Source organism: Heterocephalus glaber, unplaced genomic scaffold, assembly GCF_053883595.1.
Source record: "Heterocephalus glaber isolate CG9 unplaced genomic scaffold, H.glaber_assembly_v1.0 deba00001481, whole genome shotgun sequence".
In the NCBI taxonomy this organism is placed as follows: domain Eukaryota; kingdom Metazoa; phylum Chordata; class Mammalia; order Rodentia; family Bathyergidae; genus Heterocephalus; species Heterocephalus glaber.
The window spans coordinates 47,823,911-47,848,629 of NW_028258317.1; the positions used below are offsets into that span (position 1 = coordinate 47,823,911).

The 24,719-nt window shown below is 33.3% G+C and overlaps 1 protein-coding gene across 12 annotated transcripts in view; it reads left to right on the forward strand.

The window, feature by feature from the left end:
* Positions 1–24,719, forward strand: part of Rfx3 (regulatory factor X3) — a 293,033-nt gene that overhangs the window by 140,998 nt on the left and 127,316 nt on the right. The gene's annotated exons all lie outside the window — the stretch shown is intronic.

Here is a 24,719-nt window from a genome sequence, read left to right on the forward strand (position 1 = left end):
AGACAGTACATATTCTTGGTATCTCTGACTTTCTGGGGTCTCCACTGCATCTTTAGCTTCATTTCCACAGCTTCATACACTGCCCTATCAGTGGCTCCTTACCTTCTAAACCATTCTTTGAAATCCAGGTGGAAGTCTCCTTGACCTTAAAACTCCTGCATTCTGAATATTTAGCTTCATTGCCACAGCTTCTCACACTGCTTTCTCCATGGCTCCTGGCTTCCTAAACCATCCTTTGAAATCCAGGTAGAAGTCTCCTTGACCTCAAAACTCCTGCATTCTGCATGTTGCTAAAACCAACATCATGTGGAGGATATCAATTTTGGCTGTCAATGGGAGCAGTTGCCAGGCCCACTTGGATAATGGGTACAATGGCCTCTGAATGCATGGATGGCTAGGCAGTGAAGTGAGTCCCAAGGAACCAGTTCCCTAGGGTGTTATTCTTGAGCATGGTTTCCAGGAACTATGTTCTCAAATGAAAGATATATACTTTTGCACCCTTGGGCCTGTGATAAGTGGGTTTTGCTGAATTCTAAGATGCCATCAAAGCATCTTTCTTCTTATCCTTGTATTAAGTACTTGGTTTCTTTTTAATCGCACTAATCTCTTCAGGAACCACATGTCCTTTGGCTGCAGCTATATAGTTGGCCCCCTTTGGGCCAAAATTGAAGTTTTTCAAGTTATTCTTCTCTGCCTTTTGCCTTCAGTTCTTGCTTAAAATCTAGCTAAAAGCACCCAGCAGTTTTCACCTACCAGATTACTTAGTCCATCACCCTTATTTTCAATCTCCTGCAAAGTCTCAGAACACCAGCAAAATGTAGACAAAATTTCTGCCAGACTGAGCACACATTGTCCTTGCTCTGAACTGAAAACTCCTAAGCTTGGCCTTTACTATGTGCATTTCTGTCAACATTCTGGTCTTCTAAGCTTTGACTAGACTCACCCATCATGCTGTTTGTTGGATTCTAGGGTTTCTCTAATTCACATTTCCAAATCTTCCCAAATTTCTCAAACAAACCAGTTCCAAAGGCATCTAAATCTCATGTTCAGACACAGTACTAGCAATGACTCCACTTCTGGTACCAGTTTTCTGTATTAGTCAGCCTTCCAATCGCTGGACACAATACCTGACACCAAGATTTGAAGGAAAAGAGGTTTATTTTTGCTCTTGTTTTAAGGGGATTTGGTCAATGGTCAGCTGGCACCAAGGCAGAGACATCATGTTGGAAGGGTGTGGTGACCAAAACTGCAGAATCCATGGCAGCAGGAAGTAGAGCAGGGGAATAGTGCCAACCAGAAAATAGGCCAAGGAACATATATAGTACCTAAAGTTATGCTTTTATGACCTAAACAGAAACACCCAGAAGTGTGCTTCATCAGTGCTCTGGGCAGATCTCAGAGCCAATTAAGTTGATATTCCACCCTACCCACCACATTCCTAGAGATTCTCTTTTCATACCTTCTTTTGGGAGCTCATTTGACAAACATTGGGTATCTGTTACGTGTCATGAATGGTGTTTGAGTGCTAAGCAGCTAACAGGTAAACAGAAGATAATGTAGAGAATGGCAGTGCCTGACATATTGGTAAGTGGAAACGGTGGGGAGGAACAGATTGCATCAGTAGGAAGTAAATCAGCTAATGGTAGGGGACAACTACAGGCAACTCTTTAGAAGATTATTCACTGAAGAAGTACCAATGGATCTCAGTTTGCTCACCTCAAAGTTGAATTTACCTAGGATTATAATAAACATCAAATGAGAAAATATATATAATAGTGCTTTTTAAACTGCAAAGTATTTTACAGCTATACAGACAAGTCATTGATTTGTATGTGAAACACTTTGCTAGCAACTGGACAATGTGGTATATGGATGTATTTTTAGATATTCTGAGAGAGTGTGTATGTGTTTACTTATATGAGGTTTATAATGAAACTATGAATGGATTATGGGTTGCTCGACAGACTGCATTGTAACAGCCTGCCATTTGATTCAGTGTATTTCTTAGTGTTTATGGTCTCTTTGATGCTAGATTTAACTGTTTGAATTGTCTATCTTGAATGACAAACTCATGTAACTATATATTGCGACATGAAACCACTTCATTTAACAGAATAAATGCTTAAATATTTTATCTTTAGCTCTTTATTTTATAGTCCCTACTTTTGAATATTTTTAAAGTAAATTCTATTAATACAGTAGAACATGTATGTAATTTATAAGTAAGGGGTAAATGATCAAAAGATATTTGGAAACTACCGAACTACAGTAGTGCTTTTCATATTACAATTTTCTAGAAAAGAAGTATATTTTATATACTATTGAGTCCATTTATTTAAGTGCAAAGTTTGATGAGTTCACAAATATATGTTTGTATCCCATGAAAGTGACATCATATCAAAATACAGTTCCTTCTTGTTAATGATAACAGTTTTAATGTTACTTATGCAAGTGAGTTATATCATGCTATTTTATTGTCATTTTAATTTGCATTTTTCTGATAACAAATGATGTTGAGCTTCTTTATGTGTTTATTGGCCATCTATATATGTTTTAATATTTTTGATCACTAATAGTTTATATTCTTCCATTTCTACTTTTATTTAAATAAGCAAATACTTAATTTATATCTAATTAGATCAATTTATACAATGTACTTAGATAAGAATAAGCAGTCTTTAAAATTTTTACATTAAAACCAAGAAGAATAAGAATAGAGAAAAATTAATTAGTTATATATTATCAATAGGAAATAAATATTACAATAAAATGATATGAGACTTTCTGAAAAAAATCTTATCAACTTGTATTAAGAAACTTGAGAATTTATAGCTAGAGAGTATGAAGATTTGGGTCAGCGTAATAAACACCGCAGTGTGCTATGGACAGAGCTAGACAAGAGGAATAAGCTGCAGCTTGTTGAGGTCTTACTGGGACTCAGAGTGAAAGTGCAAAGGAAGACCTGTGCACAGCTCACCCAGACACAGATGTGACCATGAAAATGCAGTAAGGCACACTGCGGAAAGGCAGGAGAAACTGCACTTCATCCTGCCTGAAAGTGAGTGGGCTTCAAAGTGGAGGTGGCAGCTTTGGGGAGAAGGAAAAGTCATCATAAATTTGCAGAATTTTCTATTTGGCCAAAAGATTTCAAACATTTAAGTGATGGGGCAGTGAATCTTTGTAGGGAACATGAATAAGTACTAAGTCACTGAAGCTAATTTCTTGCATCCTAGGGATTAATGATTGTAATGTACATACTGCAGATATTATTAATAATATTTATAGAATGAGTAACTTATTCTAATTTCATTCATGAACCTTGTATCAGGACAGTGATAAATTATGTAATTGTTAATGGTAATTCAAAGACTGTGAAGATGGAGATCTTAAATGTTACCTATTCTATTGTTTAGGTTTCTTTTTAAACCTGTATTATTAAATTTGTGTTAATATTTACCAATCTGACGATTTTTAAGAGAGTAACACACTAATGGTAAGTGGATTCACAGTATTGTACAAGTGGTTTACAGAACTCTTCATCTCACAAAACTGAAACTCTACACCAGGGATGGCGAACCTTTTAGAGACCAAGTGCCCACACTGCAACCCCCAAACCCAGTAATTTATAGCAAAGTGCCAACACTGGCCCTCTGTGCACTGTTACTTGGTGCTGACCTGCTGGGGCAATACTGGACAACTTGTCTCTGTGCCGACAGAGAGGGCTCTGCATGCTTACTGCTGCACATGTGCCATAGGATTGCCACAACCGCTCTGTGCCCGCTATACAATTCCCTATTCCCGGACACCACTATTTTTAATTTGTTTCTATGAATTTGACAACTCTACTTACCCATCCAGTTTCTTTCTTTTTGTGACTGGCTTGTTTCACTTAGCATAGTGTCCTCAGAATTTATCCCTGTCATAGCATGTGTCAGAATTCCCCTCCCTGTAAATACTAATATTCCATTGTAGGAATATACCACATTTTGTCAATACATTCATCTGTCTATGGGCACTTGAGTTGCTCCCACCTTTTGGCAGCTGTGAAAAATGCTGCAGTGAACATGGGTGCACATATATTTCTTTGAGACCTTACTTTCAGTTCTTTTGAAAATATATTCCAAAATGGGATTGCTGGATCATATAGTAACTTTATTTTAAATTTCTTTTTTTTTTTTTTGTACCTGGAATTGAACTCAGGGACTTGTGCTTGCGAGGGAGGCAGCGGAACCACTGAGCTAAATCCCTGGCCCCAATTTTAAATTTCTTTTGGAACCATGATACTCTTTTCAATAGTGGCTGCACCATTTTGCATCCCTGTCAGCAGTGTACAGGGTTCTAGTTTCTTGTTATTTTCCCTCCCCTCCATCTATCTATCCTTTCCTCCCTTTTTTTTTCCTTCTTCCTTCAGTAGCCATCCTAATGGGTACAAACTGAGTAAATCTTTGTTTCTTTTTTCCTGTTCTTTTTCTACCTCCTCCTCCCTGTCTTCTCTGTCTCTCATCTGTCTTTCCTCTGAGTCCTTTTAGCAAAGAGATTTGTATGTAAAACTGATTATTCCTGTTACTTTTTTGGAGGATGAAGTTGAGACTCCTGCATGCTACCTTCTTCCATCCCTGAAGGGGCCTGAGAACAGAAGGGACAATACAGATCTGTTTTGACTTTCTTATTTTATGGTTAAGGAAATTGATGGCCAGACAAATGAAGTGACTCACCTACCATTACACAAGCAATTAGAAATAGAATTTCTAACTATAGCAGGGAATCAATGAAATATTGGGAGGTCTCTAATAGTGAATGGCTTTCTAGGGGTTATTTGTTCAGTGGTTAGATATTTTCTAGGTGTAAAATCTGTATTGTGTTAGGATGTGAAATAATTTTAGGTGCCCTAAGATAATAGGTGGACCACAGTTGATTCTGGGGAAAAGTTTCAAGGAAAAAAACCGAGAGTAGGAAGATCATTCTCTCTTCCATTGTCTCTCATTCACTTGGAGTAGTCAGTGAGGTCAGATTGGTGCAGCATATCTAAAATAGCTCACAAATATCTGATAAAATCTGTCACTCCCACATATATACTTTAAAAAAAGAACAGAAGTCACACTTAAAGGTAACATGTAACATAAATGGTTTGTATTAAATATTATTTAATATTTATTTTTGAATATTATATCATAACAATGAAAGATGGAAGTTACTAATTCTCCATTTTTTTGTTGTATTATAAAGCTTTTTTTAAAAAGAAATTTGAAGATTGGAGAATCATTTAAAGAACAATTAAGTATGTAAAATGACACAAACTATTTTAAAAACCATTAAGTGAGAGGTATTACATGGAAGAGAAAAGTATATAAAGTATTACATGGAAATGGCATATATGTTGCCCTAGATTTGGTAGTAAAGAAGCAAGTTTAATGAGAAATTGAATATCAGTAGTTTATTTGAAGGTGATCCCTAGAAATAGCAGTAGGATTTTGGGAAACTGAGACAGGGAGTGGCTTTATTCAGTACATATGTAATTATACAAATTACAACTGTGGATATTTAGAAATAGATCACAGTAGAGAAATGTGGGAGCCAGTATTACACTACATCTCAGAGTTATTCCACTTAGAGGGGTGACGAAGCCTGGGATCCTGACATTGCTGGGTGATGTGTAGGCAGGCAAAGAGGGTGCTAGGGGCCTGAGAAGTCTCCCAGGCCAAACAAAACAAAGCAAAACAAAACAAAGCAAAACAAAACAAAGTAAAACAAAACAAAACTGTAGGAGCTGTAATGAGAAGCTGGGCTTTTATAAATTGGAGTGGTAAGGGTGAGCATATATAAACATAGCACATGACATGATTTATTAGAAGAATGGCTAACTCTGATAATTTCTATGGCTAACATTTTCAGAAATATGGATTTCACATACTTTTTATAATACTTTGCAATTAACATTGCATATAGAAACTATAAGATAATTAGAATGAGTACCTTACTTGTTCTTTGACATTCTATTATACATTATTATTTTTGTCTAAGGTCATCAAACTGTAAAGAAAAGAATTATTCTTATTACCTAAATATAGTCCTTCCTATTGCTAATTGAGTTTATCCTTTTAGATTGTTTTCTCAATGGATAGACACTACTGAAGGTATAGGAAAGACTGTGATTACTTGTTACATCAGTTTTCTGGCCTCTACTAACCTATATTACTTTAGGCTTCCTTTATTAATTCATTTTCCAATCATTTAGTAATTTATATGACTCTGTCTTGAACTTTATCCAGCTTCTGTTTGGCTTACTTAACTTGAATCTATTTTCTATAACTTCTTTTTCAAGAAGATACATTTATTGAATAGAAGTCTTACAATTTACATTTCTGGCCACATGTAAAACTTCATAGTTGATTAATTTATCATTTCACTGAATAGAAATTTAAATTAATTGAATTATACAAATCACTGAAATATCCCCAAAGTCATAGCACATCTATTAGTATTTCAATTATTTGATAGTTACTATAATGTGTTTTAGAGCTGTGGTAAGTGGAAACACTGATTTAATCCTAAATACTTTGCTCTAATATAAATAAAGTGTTAAAATTAAACAGTGGGAATTAACTGGGCTGCTAGAGAAATTGAATTGGTTACATTATTTTGTAATTATCTAAATTCATTTATCTTATTGACTCCATTAGCAAAAAGAAGAGGGAGGAGGATGGGGAAGGAGAGAGTGAAGAGGAAGAGGGAGAAGAAGGAACAAAAAAGGACTGTATTGCTAATTCTATAAAAAGAAACATTTGAAAAATAGAAACCACTGAAAACTATAAACAGGCAATTCTGATGCTTAGAAATTTGCTCTTGATAGCCACTTTGAGTCCCATTTCAGTTACAGATATACAGTAGAAAATAAATGAAATATGTTTGTCTGGTGCCTGCCTTGCAAGTGGAAGGTCCTGAGTTTGATCCCCGCTACCAAAAGAAATAAATTGAATATGTTTGTCTCTAATCAGTTTTTCCCTTGAACACAGTAAAGTAATTCAATAATTATTTTGCTCCATTTAAAGAAGGATTCATTTTATGTTAAAGAAATATAAAGAATCTTTGTTTTTAACTTTATTATTGGTCATTATCCTACAGATGTTTTGCTTACTACTGTGTTCACATATCATTATTTTTAACCTAATAATTTGGTTTCACTTTTCTGAGAGGAAATACTCCTCCTCCTACACACACACACACACACACACACACACACACACACATCTCAGAGTGAGTGAGTTGCAAGTTACTTATCTGGACATTGTTTTAAAAAATTTAAGCTCAGTTTGCAATTGCATTCTATATATATGATTTATATATAGTAGAGAAAAGCAAAAATATTTTATATACATGTTTCTTTTGCCTTTTGTTTGTAATAAGCTATAATTTATTTGTAATGAGACATTTAGTTGATATAGATCAATGCATTTCTAGAAATGATTTTGTCTGTATTATTTTCATTTTAATCAATATGTAACATTTTTACTGCCTCAGAAAGTGTCTTCTGCCTCTTTCTAGTCACTCTTCGCCATTTCCCACTCCAAATTCAAAGATCAAGCAGTGTTCTGATTCACAGATTGCATATTAATAGATTTTCTTTAATTTAAAATATCACATATCTGATAGAAGGCTTTGAAAGAGTTGTCAATTTATTATAGACTATTTTGAACCACTAATTCATGAAGAAATACTGGCACAATTCCAAAAGCCACTGTGAAAAAATAGTAATTTTTAAATATTACATATTTTAGGCTTTGAAAGTATTTTTAATTTTGATTAATATTAAATTGAACCCTACATAGAGCTTATTCATTGGATAACTTGCAATAGGTATCACTTAAATTTTTCTAGACCATTTGAAATGCTTTAACTGGCTTTCTTAGAAAAACATTTGTAAATCTAATTTATGCTAAAGTTAGTCAGCAACAGCTTGTGATCTGTGTCTGTAGTCATTTGTCCTTAGCTGCAGAATATCGTTTGCTTCTGTTAGTGTCAATATATTTTTCATTGAAGTAATTATCTACTATGGGGTCATTGCTTCTAGGAACTCATCTTTTTATTTCTTTAGAGGCAGCCCTTTCATGATAGTTTTAATTTCTACTATTAATTATTATAAAGTAGCATGTGGGTAGAACAATTAAACAAGAAAGTCAAGAAGCAAGGAAAAATAAAACTGCTGTACTTATCAATTGCTGTAGCCTAAATGTTTGTATGTGTGTTTGGGGACAAAATTCATACACTGAAATCCTCACCATCAAAGTTTTGATGTTAGGAGGTAGAGCATTTGGGAAGTGACAAGGTCATGGAGAAGGTGTAGCCCTCATGAATATGATCACTTCCCTTATAAATCAGGCCTAAGAGAGACTGATAACCTTCTACCATTGTGAAAACAGAGCAAGAAGCTGTAGTTTATGAACCAGAAAATGAATTCTTATCAGACACCAAATCTCTGTTGATCTTGGACTTCTCAGCCTCCAGAACTGCGAGAAATACATTTCTGTTTATAAGTTATCCAATTAAGTTAACCTGTTACATTTTGTTATAGGAGCCCAAATGGACTAAGACAGGAATAGCATGAGAATTGATTTTTTTTCCTGATTTGCCACTAGCATCATCTTCTCTTTATATCTTTCTCCCTTGATGTGCTATCTGCCTATATGATTTTACTTTTCTTGAAAACTCAAAGCTATTTGTCATATTTGTTTATGCTTACCTTCTCCTTCATCTAGCCTTTAAGAATTTACTATGCACCAGAAATTGTGATAGATGGTAAAGAAGAAACAGACACAATTCCTGCCTTCATGGAACTTATTCACACATAAAAAATTGTCTTTCTCTTGTCTTCATCAGAAGCTATTTTTTCTGAGATTATAAATGGATGTCAAAATATGGAAGGAACCTAACTCCCCATCAAAATCACATTATGCAGGCTGGGAATTCAGCTCAGAGTTTCCATCGCCAGCCTTGCAAGCACAAGGTCCCGAGTTTGATCTCCGGTACCAAAAAAAAAATCACATAAACCACAGTGCTCAAGAATGGACAAAACATTAGCTCAAAAGAATTATTCTCTGTTCCAGAAATTTTGGCAGGTATGTGGGTAATTTATGGTGGCCTAGGTTTCCTAACAACTGTCATTTAACTAAAGCTTGCCCCAGCAACATGCAGGGACACCTGAGTAGGTTTGTTTATTAAAAAGCCATGGATAAATCAAAGGAAATCAATAAAAGAATTAAGATCTCTGTCCATTTTAGTGATATACCACCTGTCAAGGTTTCCAGAAAAATTTTCAGTCTGTCACTATAATTTTAAATAATATATTTCATAGAAATTGAAATTTTGAGAAAAATGGTATTGGACAGGTCAACAATTATAAGAATCAATTTTGTTTAAGCGAAAAAATTGTAAAATATTTCAGACAGTGGATGAGTAAGTGTGTTTTAAACTGACTCACGTAACATTGTTTTAATAATTCTGGAAAATGAGTTAGTTAGAGTTCTGTTGCTGTGGCAAAATGCTTATAATTAACAGGAAGAAAGATGTATTTTGGCTCATTTTTTTAGACCATGATCATGTGGCACCATTATGTTTGGGTCTGTGACAATACAGTATATCATAGCAGAAGCATGTGGCAGAGGGAAGCTGTCCAGGGCAAGAAGCAAAGGGTTGCAAAGTCACCTTCGAGGACAAACCCACAATGACCTCACTTACTTCAGCCAGGCTCTACTCCTAAAGGCTGTACAACTTTCTGTTATCGCCATCAGCTGGGGACCAAGCCCTGAACATGTAAGCCTTTGGGGGACATGTAAGATCTAAACTGTAACAGTAGGTAATTGTTCCATATTGTTACATTTTATCTTTAAATTATTTCAAATCTCTCCATATTTTTACTTTTCTCTCTTTTCTCATATTCTGAAACTTACGTTGTTCTTAATCATCTTGGCATTGAAGTTATTATCTCCCATAGTCACTACTTAACTTTTTTCTTTCTTTACCTTATATATTAAAAAAACTTTTATTCTAGTGCTAAATGCAACACATTTTATTAAAAAGGATTCAAACATGATAGAACTATACCGAGAAAAACAAGAGAAGACTATTTTCAATCTTGTAATCCTAGTAGCATTGTAAATTTTATTTCAAGACATCTTTCTCAAATTTACATAACTCAGCTATACATCAGTTAAGATTTTTCTAAACTGATTTCAGAATATGAATAATTCAGTGTTCCTTACAGTATGAAAAAATGAAGAAATTTGATATATTGTGCAATAAATTACATTTTCACTTACAGGCAGAAGGTCAATAGTAGTGGAATTGAGATTAGTGATTAATTCTCATTTTACAAAAATACTGAATTCTCTTGTAAACATTGTAGTTACTTCATATATGTAGATAAAATATTAAAATAAACCTTTTCATCTTACATATCCTGACCTCTTATAAAATCAGTTTAGATTTGAGGGCTTGGTAAGATTATTGCTCTTAAATTTTTATTAGATAATTTTGTTCAATGACTGGGACACATTCTTCTCCTTTGTTTTTACTCTGTACCATTAATATTCAAGTTTTATAAGAAGTCATTATCCTTTCATTTTACTAGTGCCTTAAAACTTAGCAGGAGATTTGGGATCTAGGTTGATATATGTGTCATTCCTAATAAGGGGCTAGCAGGGAGAAGAAAAGTGAAGGAGGAAGTGGTTGTGATTAATTTTCTTTTCCCTCAGGAATCCTGAAAATCCATAGAGGTACAAAGTGATAGTAACAGTTTCTTTGGAGCCTATCTGGATTAGTTTTCCTTTGTTTTGTAATGGATTTTAGCAATTTTAGTAGCTCAAAGCAATACCTGTAATCTCAGTTTCTATAGGTCATAAATCTGGGTGGGCTTCATTGAGTTCTTTGTTCTGTGTTTGGTAAGAGTGCAGTTAATGTGTCCCACTGGGCTTTTTTCTAGAGGTCCACTGGAAGAATTCATTCCAAGCTCATTCAGGCAGTTGGCAGATCCTTTCAGTTTTAGGAATGAGGTCTCTATTTCTTACTATCACTTTGCTGGGATTTTTCTCTCTGCTCCCACAAGTTGTCAACATTACTTCTGTTGTGATTCTCCTGCACCCTAATCTTCAAAACAACAATGAAGCCTTCTATGCTTTGACTCTAACTTTCCCTTCTGTTACCACCCAGAGAAACATTCTATTTTTAACAGCTCATGGGGCTAGATCAGGCCTACTTTAAGGTCACCTGCATCAATGATATAATCAGGGCAGGGATTTCTTGTGATATTCACAGTTTATGGGAATTAGGGTTTATAATCTTTGGAGAGGAGCATTTTTAGAATTCTGCTTAGCACACCACTTTGAAATTTATCATCAGTCTTCATAACAGCTCAGTGAAATGACCTGGGGTGAAGCACATGACTTATATATGAAAAGCCACTAAGAAATCCTCAATTCTAAAATGAGCTTTTCTGCACTATTACTGGGTGGTAAAACACAGTATTACAAAAAATAATTATTTTATTGTCAGTATAATCAAGTAAAATGTTTAGGAGAATTTCCTTGAAAGTTAAGAAAGATACTGAATCTAAAGTTCATGAAAAAAGTATATGTAAGAACAGCCAAGAAAATTTGACAAAAACAGGAGTGGTGGAAGACAAACTTGTTCGACTTAATTTCAGAATGTACTGTACTGCAATCTATAGTAGTAAAACATGAGTGGTATTAGTCCAGGAACAAATAAGTGGAGAGAAGTTAGTTTAGGATACATATATGATTTCAAATAAAAAGTGAATGAGGGCACCGGGATTTAGCTCAGCAGTGCTGCCGCCTGCCTTGCAAGTGCAAGGTCCTGAGTTCGATCCCCAGTACCAAAAAAAAAAAGTGAGTGAGCCAAGCATGTTGACATCTGCTTGTAATCCCAGCTTCTGTTGAGGCAAGAGGATTGTAAATTTGAGCCCACCCTGAACAATTTAACAGGACCCTATCTCAAAATAAAGTTAAAAAGGGCTCAGGAATGTGGCTCAGTTGTAGTGTCTGTGGTTTCAATACCCCATATGGCAGTGATGGGGAAGGATAGTACAAGAAATTGAATATGTATACCTGAAATGTACTGATAAAATACATTTAAAAAAAAGAAACTGAATATCTGTTTAGAAAACCCTGAAGTTCTACCTTCATTTTAATACCCCAAACAGACTTTAGAGCAACCAAAATAGACTATAGAGCTAGTCAGTGTAAAACTGTGAAATATTCAATGCAAAAAAAGAATATTATTATTTCATAATCTGAGAAAAGGAGGATTAGCTTATATAGAACATAAAACACTGTAAGACTTACAGGAAAACATTTGACTTATTTTGGCAGATAAATGTTATTAAGCCGGGCAAGGTGGCACATGCCTAAAATCCTAGTTACTCAGGAGACTGCACCAGGAGGATTTCAAGTTTAAGGCCAGCCTGGGCAGCGTAGTGAGACCTCATCTCAAAAAAACTAATAGAAGTTAGAAAAAAAAAGTTAATAAGCACCATAAATAAACCTGAAAGTAGGCAGGAATGCTTTGTTGAGCTAATTCAGTACTATTTGATTTCCCCCTTCTCATATGGTCAGAGTGCAAGAGAGTGATTGTATGGTTCTACTTGAAGTTCAAGTGCAAAACAATAATACTTCTACTTTGCCAACATCTTTCATTTGCCTATAGCAATCACATAGTTTCAGTAAATTCCTGTAAAGCTCAAGTTCTATGTTTATCTATGGCCCTTTTTATGAGACTTTGTGATGTTTATTGGATTTGATTTTGCTAGAAGCATCATTTAATTAAAGTCTACTATAAGAAAACCATATCTAAAGGTCTGAGATATTCTCAAAAACAGAATCTATGTAGTTTATAAATGATAAGACCTTCTAGCACAGGGCCAGTGAATGAATTTAAAAGGTACTATAAATTACATTTTCTACTTACAATGAATTTTGTCATTTAAATGAACAATAATACACTGTTTTTCCATCTTTCCAATTCATCACATTCTTTTATACCAAAGAGTTACCATTCCTAGGTTAATAATTTTATAGTTAACATTGAATATCCTGTAAATTAATGTTAAAAATCTAGGGACATTCCGGGGATTTAGCTCAGTGGTTCCAGCGCCTGACTCACAGCGCAAGGATCCGAGTTCGATCCCCGGTACCAGAAAAAAAAAAATCCAGGGACATATCTTGTACTTACTCAGTAAATACAATGAGAGAAAATTTAAGTAACTTCCCACACCCCCAACTTATCCTGTCATGTATTTTTTTTGTTTTGTTTTGGTTTTTTTTGGTACCAGAGATTGAACTCAGGTCCTTGTGCTTGCAGGGCAGGCGGTGGAACCACTGAGCTAAATCCCTGGCCCTATCCTGTCATGTAACCATGTTTTTTGTTCATTTTTATTCTGTGATCATAAAGCATAAATATCCTTTACTTTCAGTTTATGTTCAATATTCACAATACCTGTAGGGTTATTTCTTGGCAAGATTTATTAAATAACCTGTGACACATAATTTATTTTACTTTTCAGCAAGACTGAAAAATGTTTTTAGGTTTATGATTTTTATCTTTATATTTCCCTTTTTGTTGGGTAAATCACTTTTTCCTTTATGGTTTTTTCCCCTTTTCATTGCATCTTCTTTTCTGGCATACCCACTCTGTTATCTCTCAACTTTTTGACTTGCCTTTCCTTGATCCCTTCATCTTCACACAGTTTCACTGGTTCAGAAATATTGATTGAGTTCTCTTTTCTTGCAAGGTAGATTTTCTAACTAACTATATCGCTATTCTCGATATTTTCCTTTCATATTTTCCTTTTCACTGTCCTCTTATTAATACCTGTTATTATATGAATTATTTTTCCTCCAGCTTAACATTTCATCAGTTACATAGCAGCCTTAACATAAGTATTCTAATAGCTCATGCTTTAATCTGCTAAGAGCTCTCTCATGTTTCTTATAAGTCTATTAAAATAATCTTAATACAACTTTTAACAATTCTTAGAACTAAGGTTTGAAATGTTTGAAATATTTAAGGATGCTCTTATATGAGCAAGGTAATGAAGATCTTGACATAATGAAGAAATTTTTACAAAGAGACTAATGGTTCTTAACTGACTAATAAGCTTAACAATTACAAATAATTTCACTTACTATTGAAAAAGATTTCTGTTAAAAAAATGAGAAATTAGAGACATTTATAGCTAAGTGGATGCACATTGAGGCGATACTCTTAAGTGAAATAAATAGGACACACATGTGTAAATACCGAATAGTTTCTCTGGTGTGAGAAACTGCAAGTGTAAATAAGGACTAAATGTATAATAGGTAATGTGAAATAGGAAGAAAAGGGGCAAAGGGGAAGGAAGTGGGAGGGATAGGGGAAAGGATAGAAGGGAATGGCATTAATATGAGAAAGTGGAAAAATAGGAACAAAATCTTTGTAAATCGGGAGGACTGGAGGGCTTGAAGGGAGAGCTGGGCAAGGGTGAAAAATAAGAACCAAGAGAGACTATGTAAAGGTGCAAATTTCCAATGATGAATGCCATTATATTGTATACCTAAAATGTACCAATGATTAGAATGAATAATCGATAATGTAAAATAGGAAGAAAAGGTCCAAAGGGGTAGGGGTAGTGGGAGGGGCAGGGGAAAGGGAAAAAGGGAAAGGAAAAATGCTGAGAAATGGAAAAAATGGAAATAAAGTCTTTGTAAATAGGGAAGGGTGGAGGGGGTGAAGGGAGGGCTAGGAATGGGGAAAAAATAAGAACCAAGATGCATTATGTAAAGGTACAATTCCCAATGAGAAATGTAATTGTGTTGTAGACCTACAATGTACCAATAAAAGAATTTAATACAAAAAAATTAAATAAATAAAAAGAAAAAGATTTCTGTTTTGAAATTTGATTAATTTTATTTTTTGTGAAGTTCATCCAAAATAACATTGTATAAATTTGTCCTTAAAATGTACTAATTGATTCTATTACACTAGCACGTTTTCACTTCTTCTAAATGGTATAAATTGTGAAAAATATGCACAAAATAAGCAAATATAATTTTAATACTACATTTGAATAGTAATATGAGAATCTTCTATTTATTGTAAGTTTCTTAATAATCTAGTCCCTATGAATATAGATACATTATTGCACATATTCACATTTGGGGATATAATTTTTTTCTTCAATAGAACAGATAAATTTCTGGTACATAATGTTATTATAATTAAACCTCATTACTTTCAACATCCTGATGTGATGTACTAGGTAACCTTTTAAAAATTAGCCCAAAGTCATTTTTAACTTGATATATATTCAGAACACTTACTTATTCATTGAACAGTTAATTATGGAAATTGTTGATTATTTCTGCTAAATCTACCTTTGTCCATTTCTTTTCAACTCACATTTTGACCATCTCACTGTTTACTAAAATTCAAAAATGATGAAATTCATTTGTGCATTCTCTTTGGAAACATTTCTGAGGATTTATGTTGAAGAAGGCAGTAAAATTAAGAGATAAAGTTAATTTCATATATAGTTTATTTAATAATCTTCACTGAGTGCTTGGATAGGGTGAGCAACTAACCTGGTTTTTTGTAGATTTCTCAAAGGTGGGTAGAAAATAAAAGTTATTGGGGAAAGTAATGAAATGATTGCCTAAGGATGTTAGTTTTCCTGTCTTTGTCAGAAATGCTTATCTGAATATTTCCTCCATTAAGATAATGGTAATTAAAATTTAAAAAAAGTTGTAATACATAACAATTTAGCAAATATTTGGACAGAAACTAATGTTTAACATAAGAACAATCTAATGATATTTGAAGAATTTGAGTCAGTTACTTTAGAAAGAGAAAATAGAAGACAATTTTAAAGTGTCACTCATTGTTTTAAACCCACAGAGTAAGTATTGTTGTTACATTAAAAGTGATATCAGTTCATTTTGGAATAATATTTTGTGATTTTATTTTTTTAAAAAATTCATTTGTCAACATTTGGAAGATACCATAAATTTTACAGCTATTCATAGGACATTTCTTTTGCTAGATTCAAGGTATTATTTAATCATCAAGTAATCATTAAATACAGTATATTTACCCTGCAGTTACTTTTTATAGGAATATGCTAATATCTGAAAAATACTGGTACTCTACATGTGCTGAAAGGAATGGCGTAGAACTCTGCCATTCTCATTTTCCATCTTCTGACTCGATTAATAAGTCCAAATGAACTAGCTCTATGAACATAGCTTTCTTCCTGCACTTGTCTGATTTTGAGGTTAAAAGGGAACATTTTTATGGCTTTCCAATGTACATTTATTAATAAAGGTGGAGGCCCACTGCCAGAGAAACATACAAAATCAAATGAAAAATTCTAAATTGCGTAGTAAACAGGTTTCTCATAAATCTTAAGTTTCATTTGTGAAATGAGAAATATATACAATAACTATAGTTATTTTTCTCCTTTGCTTTTCCTTTTTGTACTTCCTACATTATCCCCGTGCAAATACCTTCCCAAACTACAAGCAGCATGTTTAATACCATTTTTTTCACCATAACTAAATTGTTTCAAGGGCCTCTTGCATCCAGATTGAAAAACCATGAATACTGGATAATAAAACAAATTATATTACATTTTAATGTAAAGTGTGCAATTGATCAAGAGACATTTATATATCGGTGTCCTTGACAAGTTAGCCAGCATCTATTCAGATTTCTTTTCCAAGACACTTAAGTTTCATTTCTACTTTAATTATGGAATCTTATGATTTTCAGGGATCCTTGATGAACATTTATTGTGCTTGCTTATAGCAAAACAAGTGGAATGCAAAGATTAAACTTACATGTATGCAAGACTCTTGTTTTTGAGTCATCTGATAATCTTACCAATTACCCAACATTCCTTAAATGAACAGATTTTACCACCTTACTATATTGGCCTCCACAAAGGAAACCAGTTGGAAACAATTTCACTAAACCATTTGCTACTACTGGTATTAATAAGGCCTGGAGATCAAAAAGAAAGAAATAGTCTCTCATGGGATCAAATAAATTACAGAAACTTTTTAAAGAAGCAAAATTATTGTAATAATAAATATTATTTTTGTTGTTATTATTTTGTGATGTGGGGGAGTAGCTTCAGGGCCTTAGGCGTGCTAGGCAAGTGCTTTACCATGAGCTACCTTCCTCAGCCCAAGAAACTAAAGTTTTAATCATACCTGGAAGGAAATACAGAATTGGTGATAGAATTTATGTATGTAGAGAAAACATTATGAACAACATAAGAAGGTAAAACAGATACGCAAAATTTTAATGGATTATTTGAGGTGCTGTCTAAAAATATCTATATTAAGGTTTAGATGTTATTAACGAGAGAATTATATATTCTGGTCACAGTTTCACTTTTATCTACAATATGACAGGGAAGCACTTAAGATTTTAAACAGTTGAGTAGCTGTATTACAAAAAAGAATGAATATTTTTAAATGATAAAGATGTTTTCCATTATTGAATATGATATTTGTACTTTTTTCATTAGATGCCCTCTGTCAGATTGAGGAAGTTTCCTTCATCTTTAGATTACTGAGTGTACGTTTGGCGTGTGTGTGTGTGTGTGTGTGTGTGTGTGTGTGTTTTATTTTTTCCTTTCAGTCATGAATAGATGTTGAATTTTGCCAAATGCTTTTGTAGTATTTCTTGAGGTCATACTATAGTTTCTTTTCCTTATTGTAAATATTGTGGATTATACTTATGGTTTTTGTAATATTATTAGGCTAAATTCTACCTGCAAATAATTATTGGATCTATTTATCTTACTATAAAATTGTTATATTTCTGTATATAAGAGAGAAATTAGTCTGTGGGGGTCTTGTAATATTTTCCAGTTTTGTTCTCAGGGGTAGTGTAGCCTCATAAAAAGTTGGGAATTGTTTCCTTATTCTCTATTTTTTTAAAAATTTATGTTAGATTGACATTTTTTTCCTTCCCTGAAATATTTGCGAAAACTTAAGAGTGAAGCCATTTAGGCCTGGAGTTTCTTCTCTGGAAATAAATTCAATTTCATTTATATGTAATTTAGTTTTTCTTTTTTTGAGGGGGCAAGTTTTGGCAATTTGTTATTTATTTATTTATTTATTTATTTATTTATTTTTTGTACCGCGGATCGAACTAATTTTGGCAATTTGTATGTCTTAAGGACTCTGTCCATTTCATCAAAGTAGTTGAATTTCTTGGCATTATGTTGTCTGTATTATCTACTTTATGTTCCTTAAGATGTATAACATGTACATGTTTCCCCTTTAATCCTTGGAATTTATAATTTATGTCTTTTATTTCTCTTGGATGAGTCTACCTTGATGTTTATTCTTTGATTTGCTTTTTCTGTTTTTATAGCTATTTGTTTCATTGACTTTTTATTTCTTTCCTCTGACTCATTTTAGGTGTAATTCATTCTTTATTTCTAGCTTCTTAAAAGTGGAAATTTAGGTTATTGCCTTAATGTTTTTTACTGTGTATGTGTATATATACATATATAAACATAAATGCTTAAAACTATAAATTTTCTTCTGTATGCATCTCTAGGTATACTGAACAAATTTTGATACATTTTTCACTATCATTTAATTCAAAATTTTCTAATTTCTTCTGTGGAACATAAATAATATTAAAAGGGTTCATTTTATACAATATATGTTGTAGCTTCTCTGATATCTCATTGTCTTTGATTTCAAATTTAATTTTTTCCTCAAAGAGCATGTTCTATATTTTCCTAATCCTTTTAAATTAATTGGGACTTGTTTTATTCTTCAGCATTTGCACTTTCATAATGTATGCCCATATGCATTGGAAATCATGTCTGTTTTGCTGTTGTTGCATGAATTATGTGAAAATCTTTTGAGTCAAGATTGTCCATAATTTCTTTCTGAGTTACTGACTTTTTTTATGTCACTCATAGAAAGTTGAACTCTCCGACTGTAACTGAATTTTTTTTCTATTTTCAATTCTATCAATGATTGCTTTATGTATTTTGAAATTCTCTCCTTCGGGACAAAGACATGTAAGATGTATTATTTCTTCTCAATTTTCTTGATAAAATGTCTTTTAACACTGATAATATTATTTTCTCTGAAGTCTGCTTTGACTAATATTAATATAGCCACTTCATCTTTCTTATGACTGGTGTTTGCAAGGTTTATCTTTTTACCATCTTTTATTTCTAACCTATTTATCTCTGTAAGTTTAAATTGTGTTAATGTAAGTAGCATATAGGTGATATAGGAGAAAATATAACTCCCAACCAGATGTCAGATAAGCAGAGTTCTTGTCCCCTGAAATCGAAGAATGATTTTCAAAGGACGATGGAGGTTAAGATAGGAAAGGTGTATTGGGGAACAGCAATAGGTCCTGAGAGACAGGAGTGGTCCTGGAAGTGGGTTGCCACCCAGGCCACCTGTCAGGGATAATTTATACGACAAAATTATAATAATGTGGGTCAAGCTATAATCAACCAGTAAGATTATAAGTATAGCTGGTTAGCTAAAATTGATCTAATAGGTAAACAGGTCACGTAGCAAGGGTACGTGGAAAAAATAAAGGCATTTTTGGGAAGAGACAGGTCCAGATGCTCTGGTCACCAACCTGGGTGACTGATGCCTATCTGGGCTTCATGGACCAAGTGGTGCTAATTACCATATAATTCCAAGTTAATGCTTATCTCTTAGGGAGACATATAGGCCTGGTCATTTCACCTTTATCTTAAAGCCTAGTCTTCTTCAGCTGAGCCTCCAACAACAATTCTGATGTCTTTATTTTTTTCTGGTGACTTTCTTGAGAGCCAGTCCCTCTCTGATTGTGTATTAATTATTATCTGCCTTAGTTGCCTATAATATAGGTGATCTCACATTTTTATCCGTTCCAACAAACCAGATTTAAATCTGGTACATTAAATGTAATTATTGATAAGGTTAAATTGTTTTTTAGTGTCTCGAAGAATGTGTTCTCCCACTCTACTTTCATTTCCTGTATTTCTTTCTATTGGATCTATTCTTATTCTATCTCTATTAGCTATGTTATTTTTTCGTTAGTATGTCCTTGAGCATTTTAGTATGTGTGTGTTTAATTTATCATAGTCCTTGTTGAACTGTTATACCTCTTAAAAGACAAGAATATTATGAAAGTATATTTTTCAATTCACTTTTGTGTTGTTTTTGATACGTTTCTCTTCTACATATATTAGAACCATTATTTACTGTTGATATTTTAATTTCCCTTTTATAGAGAATTAAAAGGTCAAAAAACATTTAAGAGAAAATACTGAATTATACCTACTAATTTATTATTTCTAATGCTCATTTCTTCGTATAGCTGTCTGGTATTATTTTTCTTCAGCCTGAAGAACTTTCTTTGTCATTATCTTCATTGGATGTCTGGTACAAAAGTGTTTTCCTTGGCTTTTGTTTGAAAAGGCTTATTTTTTCTTTCTATTTTTGAAGGGTATTTCACTGGTTATAAAAGTCCAGGTTGACTTTTTTTTTTTCCTTACTACTTTAAAGATGTTTTCAGTTGTTTTAGGCTTGCATTAGTTTTTAGAAGTTTTCAGTCATTTTAATATTCTGGTCACCTATCTGGGTGACTGATTCCTATATGGACTTCCTGGATGTTAAGTGTCCTTTTTTCTGTCTACTTTAAAATTTATATCTTTATTGATGTTTTTTAGGGCATTAATTATGGTATACTTTGGTCCAGTTTTCTTTGTACATTAGTATATATTGAGCTTCTTAGGTCTCTGCCTTTAAAGTTTAAATGAAATCTGCAAGAAATACTACCATTCTTTCTTCAAATATATTTTGTATTATTCCTCTTCTATGTCTGGGACTCTTATCACACTATTTTAAACTACTTGGTGGTGTACCATAGATCACTGATTCTCTATTACTCATCGTTTCTATTTAGTCTCCCTTTTTCATTGCGGGTAGTTTTTATTATTAGGCTTTCAAATTAACTACTTTTTTCCTTGTGTTATCATCTGCTCTTACTCTCATCTTTGAATTTTTCATTTCAGATTTTGTCTATAAATAGTACTTAGTTTTTCTTTATAGCTTATTTTTCTCTGCATATTTATAATTTTCTTTAAATTGTATTTATTATAGCCATTTTAAAGCCTCTACATCATGTCTGCAGATCTTTCTGTGTCTGTGTCTATCAATTGGGTTTTTTTTTCCTCTTTAAAAATGGAGTTATAGAACCCTGCTCCACTGCTGGTGGGAATGTAGAATGGTGCAACCGCTGTGGAAATCAGTATGGAGATACCTCAAAGAACTAGGACTGGAAGTCCCATTTGACCCTGCTATTCCACTGCTGGGGATCTTCCCCAAAGAATTCAAAGAATCATACCACAATGATATATGTGCACCCATGTTCATAGCAGCACAGTTTGTAATAGCTAAAACTTGGAAACAGCCCAAATGCCCATCAACTGGAGACTGGATAAAGAAAATGTGGTTTTTTTATAAAATGGAGTACAACTCAGCCATTAAAAAATGAGAAATTAGAGACATTTATAGCTAAGTGGATGCACATTGAGGCGATACTCTTAAGCGAAATAAATAGGACACACATGTATAAATACCGAATAGTTTCTCTGGTGTGAGAAACTGCAAGTGTAAATAAGGACTAAAATGTATAATAGGTAATGTGAAATAGGAAGAAAAGGGGCAAAGGGGAAGGAAGTGGGAGGGATAGGGGAAAGGATAGAATGGGGTTAATATGAGAAAATGGAAAAATAGGAATAAAATCTTTGTAAATAAGGAGGACTGGAGGGGTTGAAGGGAAGGCTGGGCAAGGGTGAAAAATAAGAACCAAGAGAGACTATGTAAAGGTCCAGATTTCTGATGATGAATGTCATTATATTGTATACCTAAAATGTACCAATGATTCGAATGAATAATCGATAATGTAAAATAGGAAGAAAAGGTCCAAAGGGGTAGGGATAGTGGGAGGGGCAGGGGAAAGGAAAGAAGGGAAAGGAAAAATGCTGAGAAATGGAATAAATGGAAATAAAGTCTTTGTAAATAGGGAAGGGTGGAGGGGGTGAAGGGAGGGCTAGGAATGGGGAAAAAATAAGAACCAAGATGCATTATGTAAAGGTACAATTCCCAATGAGAAATGTAATTGTGTTGTATACCTACAATGTACCAATAAAAGAATTTAATAAAAAAGAAAAAATGGAGTTACACTTCTGTCTCTGATTGTTTTTTTTTCCCCTCTTGGTTATAGATATCTAATAATTTTTATTATACACAGGGTATTCTGATTCTTACAGTGTTGTACATCTAGATCTTGCTGTTTGCCGTTAAAAAATATTTTGTGCCAGAAGTTTCTTGTAATTAGCTTGATATGTGCAAGGCCCTAACTGTATAGGAAGGCCCTAATGTACTCTTTATTCTAAAACTAGTTTAGCCCTGAGACTAAGGTGGCTTCAGTCAGTTGGTGTGACTACAGAATGCTCTAGGTATTCACAAGGTCTTTCCCCTGTGGCTGGTCAGAACCTGAATATCTCTGAATCCTGCAGATATGCAGTTTAGTGTTTACCAGCAGATTCAGAGAGATCTCAGCTTATATATGTGCATTTATTTCTGTACTTAAGTCCTTCTCTGATGCTGTGCCCCAAATCTGAACTGCCTTCAGGCTTAAGCTTCCCCTTGTCACCTCACCTTAGTGATGTCCTCCTGCTCTGGCAGAGTGGAAAATGCCCCCAGGTTAGCAACCAGGATCATAGCAGGATCCATTTTGTTTCTCTTCTCCTAAGGATTACAATCTTACAGTGCCTTTTGTTGAAGGACTAAATTACTGTATTGTTCTACATATTTTGTCCTGTGTTTTATGTGTTTTGTGTCGGAAGACATTTCTAGTTTTATTTACTCCAGTATGGCCAGAAGTGGTTTTATTTATACGCATAATGCTTTAGTTCACATTTTAAAATTCTCAGAGCAGTATATACATGCATAGTAAAAGAGGTTAGTTCCCTCACTTCTCCCACCTCTTTTCATGTCACTCGAAGCAATAACTATTTAGCCTGGCATAGTAGCACACACCTGTAATTCCAACATTTTAGGAGACTAAGGCAGAAGGACTGCAAGTTTGAGCCCAGCATGAGTAGTTTATATATAATTTCTATATATGTTTGTGTGCTGATATATATATAGGCATATACATACCTACATTTGAAATATATTTGTATGCATAAATTTAGTTTTATATGTAAACACAAATCAAATCACATTGATAGTATTACTCTGCAACATACATTTTTACTTGGTATGTCTTAGAGATCCTGCTATTAAAATGCATATAAGTCTTTATTCTTTTAGTATCAGCCATGTATTTGATGGAATAATTTCCTGCAATTCATTTAATAACTCCATTTTTCATAGTCATTAAGGTTTTCCATCTAACTTTTTATATACTTATAAACTATATTTGAAAAAACATTGTACAGCAACTCTTCAAATGATAGTCCTGTATAAGAAATTCAAATATGTCAAATGACATGCCTTTTTATAATCTACCTTCCAAAGTTACCTGAAGACCATAATTACATTATTTCATAAGCATGTACGTAAGCATGCCTATTTTCTTAAGAAATCATCAATGATTAATGTAATCCCTTTGGTAATTTTTATAATTCTAGAGTGAAAGGTAATTTTCTTTCAGTTTAAAATTCTCTGATTTAGGTATTGTGCTTCTAAAATCTACATCTGTTATCTGTAATTTCAATTTTACAACCTGCTTACTAATATACTTTACCCATTTTCTAGTTCTTATTCATTTCTATGAGCTATTTGTATTCAGGATACCTTATTAAATATGTTGTAATCCATTTGTTCAAGCATACTTTGAGTTTTCAAACTTTCTTTACATTATTATTTGCCCCACAAATGTTTTTATTTTTTTGTTACTTAAAATATGGCTAAGGTTTTGCTTTCTGACTCATGTATTTAGGAAGGTTTCTCCATTTTAAGTTTATAAATATTTGCTCAGTTTTATTCTATTCATATTTACATTAGTGTTTTAATTCAAATAAAATATGTTCATATGTTTATGTGTGTTATCCAATACATGCTTTAAAGTTTTTCAGTTTTTAAAAATGTTCTTGTCTAGAGTAATTACAAGAAAAGCAAGAAAAAAGTACAGATTCTTCTTAAAGGTTTTTATCCCACACATGAGTGTATTCTCCCCCCCCATACATACACGTATGTGATATACTTTTTAAATTTTATGTAGGAATACTAATTTTAAGTCACTTCTGAATTTTGCACCCAATAAAATTGTCCAATATTCCAGGTAAAAAGAAATGAATTCATTCATTATTTTTATGTTAGAATGACCTAAAAGTGCATGATCTACAGTTTTACTTTATATTGTTTAGTGAAAAAAGCAAGGTTCAAAATAATGTATTTAGTATGCAGCTTTTTATCTCAGAATACTCAGTGTATGCATGCATATGTGTATGTATCCACATGTGAATACTCATGTATACACCCATACACATTTGCTTATATTTCCAAGAAAAGCAATAAAAGGATAAACTAAAAGTAGTGAAAATGACTAGCTATATGGGGAAGGAGTCAGTATCATGGAGGCTATAGGGAAGGAAGCAAAACATACATATCTACAAAAATGTT